Source organism: Pseudochaenichthys georgianus, chromosome 3 (genome assembly GCF_902827115.2).
Source record: "Pseudochaenichthys georgianus chromosome 3, fPseGeo1.2, whole genome shotgun sequence".
Lineage (NCBI taxonomy): Eukaryota > Metazoa > Chordata > Actinopteri > Perciformes > Channichthyidae > Pseudochaenichthys > Pseudochaenichthys georgianus.
Window position 1 is genome coordinate 5,431,718 of NC_047505.1, and position 6,133 is coordinate 5,437,850.

Here is a 6,133-nt window from a genome sequence, read left to right on the forward strand (position 1 = left end):
ACACAAACGGACACATGGTACAGTTTATATTATTCTTGGTCTTTTTTCAATAACATATTTCAAAGGTTCTGGATTTGTTTACAAATCTAGAAACTAAATACAAAACTAGGATGATATGAAGATCTCATGTCAAAAATAATTGTGATAAATTAGACAGAACTGGCCTGTCTGTGAGCACATTTTATGTTGGTTTGGTTCTTCTGATAAAGGTGTGAATATCTAAATAATATACCAACATATGCTATTGTCATTAGTTGTGTCCCTGTTCTTAAAGCTAAGGCATTGCTAAATTAACAACTCTTGGCTTACAGAGTGGTAACATGAGACCGATTCTTATATATAAAATATAAATGTATTTTAATTTTCTAATTTATTTTAAATATTAACAATATAATAAAATAAATGGAAATATATACACCGGCAAATATTTAATATAAATACCTTGTGTGTGTGTATAGCTATTGCTTTATCTGATTAATGTTATTTTCATATGAAAGTCCATGATTATAAGTATGCAGTATCATAACTACATCTTTGATGTTTATAAAAAACCAAACCGTTTGAGAATTGGTTGAAAATTGAGCAAGCTATGGTTATTTAAATAGTAAACCATAATATTATGAATGAGAGAACTCCCTGTAGCAAGATGGCGGCCAAGTGGCAACGTCGGTCTCCATTGGCCAGCAGCGCGGCTGAGTCATCTAGTGTTTATATATACCTATGGGTGTAGGTCAGTGCTTCTCAAAGTGTGGTCCGCGCCCCCTAGTGGTCCGCAGTGTTGGGAAAGTTCACTTTCTACATGAACTAGTTCAGTTCACAGTTCACATATTTTAAAATGAACTAGTTCAGTTCATAGTTCATAATTCAAAATGTTGAACTAAAGTTCATGGTTTCAAAAATGAACTAATTTATAGTTTATAGTTCTTTTTTCAATACGTTGCTGCGAGCTATTATTTGTCTCCTGTACGATGTTAATGGGCCATTTCAATGTTTACAATATCCTCAGAGGGCCGTACAAGTTATTGACCTCTGCTTAAAAAAACTAAAATCACAACTCATTCATTTCATTCTGTGCAAAGAAAAAGCAACCTCCTAATCCAGATATCTCACCATGACTCGCGTATGCATGCACGTGCAGGGTGTGGCGTGACCACCAACACAGAAAGATATGGACACAAGATGTGTGCAAATGTATTTAGTTTCCTATCCATGTGAACATGGTTTAAGTGGGGGGGACCTAACCTCCTCTAGAGGGGTCCGGGGGGGCATGCTCCCCTGGGAAGATTTGTTGCACTTTGAGAGCAACATTAGGAGATCTATGGACACATCTCTCAACACCCAAACACAACTGTAAGCAGATTTTCTTTTAATGTATGGATATTTGACAAATCACTCCCCTTTCAAACTGTATTCTTCTTTATTAATAACTGTCATATAGTATTTTATACCTGTTTACTTTATTCTCTTGTTTTTTTTATAACTTTAAAAATGATCATATAAAGATGTGCCTTTACCTCACTGGTTGTAGACAAAGCTTCTTATATTCGTTAGCATAGCTAGCTTACCAGATGCTAATGATAACAACACAGTTATTGACTGTCTGATCAGAATGACAGATGAGCAGATCGCCACTGGGCTTTCAACTAAAGACACAGACACGCAGAAACTGCGGCATGTGTATGGACTTATCGGTACTGCAATTTCTGAAGTGCTGGAGTGGCGTTCTGGTGCTCTCCGTCAGAACTGCACCCCTGTCAGTCGAGACATATACCACGTGATGACACGTTAGGCTCGTGTTGTGTTCAAGGACCCTGACCTTGGCCAGGAAAAACAGGCACTCGCTTGTTTAATTGTTTTGCGGTCTAGATTTCTTTCATTTTTTATTTTTTGCGTGTGTTTATAAATTACCTCGAGGGCCGTACCAAATTGTCTCGCGGGCCGTATACGGACGGAGGCCGGAGGTTCCCCACCCCTGCCATAGAGTCTCACTCTGAGCAAGTGCTGCTGCAGCTGCTCTCGGCTTCGTCCATACTAATTCATTCATTCATTCATTCAATGCTCGCCGGTTCCGCGGTTCCACATTGTTTGTTGTGAGGAGTCTGATATATTTAGTATATTTATATTTTAGTGCGACAGCCAGGGGTGACAGGCGCGTACGCGTCACAGGCAGCTTGCTGTTGCCAGATTGGGTGGTTTTTCCGCATTATTTTGAAGCCTGTTTACGGTGTGTTTTAACTGGGTTTTCGGCTGAAAGGCATATGAAATCTGGCACACTTTTGAACGCCGTTATAATACAGTGCTGAGAATGAACGCACTTTTGAACGCCGTTATACAGCGCTGAGAATGAACGCGTTCTCAATTACGTTCATCTAGCGGAAATACAGTACGTTCAGTTCACGTTCGCCCAAAATATGAACGCGTTCATGAACGATCGTTCATTGAACGCGTTCAGGTACATCACTGGTGGTCCGTGAGTATATTGGTAAAATGTCACATTTGAAATAAATAAATAAATGTAGGTTTTCCGCACTCTCGCGAGAATATCTCAGCAATGGAGCGAGCTTAAGTTTCACTTTCAATTGCATGATATAGCCCAGATAAACACCTTCATCACACATGTGGCCACTTGTTTGTACCATTTTCAGGCGATTTTTAAAAACGATGTGTTTTTGGATATTTGTGAAGTTAGGTGGTCCGCGAGTGTTTTTTTATTGGTTAAGTGGTCCTTGGTATGAAAAAGTTTGAGAAACACTGGTGTAGGTGGTACCAGATGTGTTCGGGGTACCAGATGTGTTCGGGTGTATTTCCGTCACATCCGTCATATCCGTCATATACTCACCTCCCTCTGCTCCCAGCGCTCTGCTGCCACACACTGGCCGTCTGCGGAACTGCAGCCGGAGGAACTCGGGGCAGCTTGTTATGTGTGGGGTGCTATGGTGGGGTCCCATGTACTTGTGCACATAAATAATGTTTCTAATTATTTACAATTAAAAAATATATTTATTCTGCGTTACTTTAGCCAACACTTTTATAAGGCCACTAGATTAGATAATTACGAAATCTGTAGATAGAATACATATCTTTCAGGTTGTTATTTTGTCATTATGTTTCATGTTTTATTTACCTTTTAGTATTTTTATATAGTATCTGAACTTTGGAGAGGAGTTGGGAGACACACGACACATCAAATCACATCTACAGATCAAGACGAAACGAATGGAAGTACTCCTAGCATGTGAAAATGTTTGTGAAAAACGTGTGCAAAGTCTCCGAAAACGGAGCAGTGGCTGTGATGCTAGCTTTGCGGCTAGCGGTTAGTTGTTATTGTTTGAAGTTGTTGCTATGGAAACAACATGGCGGAGAAAAAATTAATATCTTCTACATATAATAACGGTCAAAGTAAAGAATGAAGTGTCGGCTATGTTTAAATGTTCGGAATTTGACCGTGATGGCCCTCTTGAGTTGCCGTAAAATATGACGAATATGACGGATGATGGATGCGACGGAAATACACCCGAACACATCTGGTACCCCGAACACATCTGGTACCGACACCGGTCTCCATAGACATATAAAGAGTAGACGCCGCATTGGCTGCTGGGGCGCAAGAAATACGGCCGCCATCTTGGACCGGTCATCCTACCCATATTGTACAGACATTCTACCCAGAGACAGCAGAGGTTTCAAGATGCCAGAGCACTGTGCGGCGTATTGCTGTGCAAATCGGCGGACGATTGCGAACAGGGGTCGGGGGATTACTTTTCACAAGTAAGATTAAACATTATTATTGGTTGTATTTTGTAAATAGAATATTATTGTACTGTATTGATGTCCGCCAGCAAAATCGTAGCCAGCAAACATTATGTGTATGGCCAACTGAGACTTTAGAAATCATATGCTGCTGTAACAAGTGAATTTCCCCGTTGTGGGATGAATAAAGTAAGATCTAATCTAATCTATCTAGGAAGAAGAAGGAAGAAAATAAGCTTGACCTCCTTCTTAAAAATGTTTTGTGTTGACTCTCTCAAATCTCCCGTTTTTATTTTTAAGGTTTCCCAATGAGGAAGAAGTGGGAAGTTGCTTTGAGGAGGGAAGGGTTCACTGCAAGCGAGTCATCCGTGATTTGCAGTGAGCATTTTAAGCAGGACGAGTTGGACAGGACAGGACAGATTGTCCGACTCAGAGATGGTGTTATTATTCCCTCCATCTTCAGCTTCCCGGTTCACCTCCAAAGAGTAGGTGTATCATCATAAGGCTATTAGCATTCATAAATGTAAATATTCTATTATCAATAACAGGGCAGGGTGAAATACCTATCCCTGTGTGTACGCGTGTGTGTGTATATATATATATATATATATATTCTTTTCAAGTATTATGCTTCTTCATTTTAGCCGGAAAAGGGCAGGACTACGTCTCCTTCCAGAAAAGCTGAAGAGAGCCTGTCTGTGGCCCCTCAGGACGACCCAGAAGCTTCAACCTCACACTCACAACCTCAGCCTAATGATGTGAGTATTTTCAACATCATTCATAATGGTCCTAGACAAAGTAAATTCTCTCTTGTTTGCTGCCACAAATAAACCCATACACACACAATTGAAGACATGTTGAACATGCATTCCTGGCACACTCACACACACACACACACACACACACACACACACACACACACACACACACACGCACACGCATGATGCTGGCAGTGGCTTTGACAGGTGATGACCATAAGAAAGAATGTGGGCCATACTCTAGTTGTGTCAAAGTGATGTGTGTGAAGTGAAACATCACTCAAACCATGTTCATCCCTCGTTCTACTAGGATCATAGCTATGTCTTGCCTGCTTCTCCTACTGCTCTTAAGGCCAGAGTCAATGAAGCTTTAGCAAGAGTGGAGAGTCTCGAGCGAGAGAGGAAGAATGCCATGGCTAGAGAAAAGAGGGCAAAGACCACAGTGAGGAGTCTTTTGGGGGATTTGAGGGAAAAGAACCTCATTAATGAAGAACTCAAAGAGAGGCTTGATTTCTACTCAGGTAAAATGAAATTAGCACTTTGAAATTCATGTACATCTTACTCTTACACTCTTTATTAAACTACTTTGTTATTATATGAAGGGGACTTATTAATTTTTTCTCATACAATTTCAGATCTTCAAATAGACTTGAAGGCAAAGCAGGGCCATGAGTACTCAAAGGACCACAGAGAGCTTGCCCTCACACTCCATCTACATGGTCCAAAGGCATACGAATACCTCAGAGAGACTACAAACCTTCCCGTCCCTCATCCACATACATTACAAAGGCAGTCTTAATGTTGTTCAATTTCATTTTTGGAAATTACAGTTGCAAATACATTAAATAGCTACTTCTCCTAGCTAATGTTTGTACAGGTGGCTGTGTTCGGTGGATGGCAAGCCTGGCCTGAACAAGATGATGCTGGATATGCTGGAGAGAAGATGCCAGGAAGACCAGGCTGAATATGGATGTGTTGCACTCATGTTGGATGCCATGGCCATCAGAAAACATGTGCAATATAATCCACATAACCAGTCAATGTCTGCTTTTGTAGACATGGGTGATGAAACAATGAGACCGATGCTGCTACTGAGGCTCTGGTGTTCATGGTGGTTGGCCTACAAGGACATTGGAAGGCTCCCATTGCATATTACCTGACGAAGTCTCTGTCATCTGAAACACAAAGGGTCCTTCTCAGTCATGCTTTGGAGGAGCTGCATGCACGGGGCATTCGGGTGGTATCTGTCACGATGGATGCCTCCAACGTCAGCATGTGCAACCGACTTGGGTGTGAGCTGAAGGGAAACCCACAGGAGCCACTTCAAACCAGTGTCCCGCATCCCTCGACTGGTGACAAAGTATTTGTAATGACGGATGCATGCCACATGCTGAAGTTGGCACGTAATATGTTGCAGGTAAATGATGATTGTTGTAGACCTATTTGTATAAGTTATGTCTCTGCTGCTAAAAGTTGTATCTAAATGTTGTTGTCTGTTCATTTGCACAGTTATGGCTGGACGTGATGATCAACATGTTGCTGTTTGTACTTGTTTGAGCAGCGACTGCATCTTTCTCTGCAGGCATACAGTCCAATTGCAATGACCACCGGACAGATCAAGTGGA

At 41.2% G+C, this 6,133-nt stretch overlaps 1 pseudogene; it reads left to right on the top strand.

Annotated features, from left to right (window-relative positions):
* Positions 1-3,660: 3,660 nt before the first annotated feature.
* Positions 3,661-5,598, top strand: LOC117443239 (THAP domain-containing protein 6-like; annotated as a pseudogene).
* Positions 5,599-6,133: the final 535 nt, after the last annotated feature.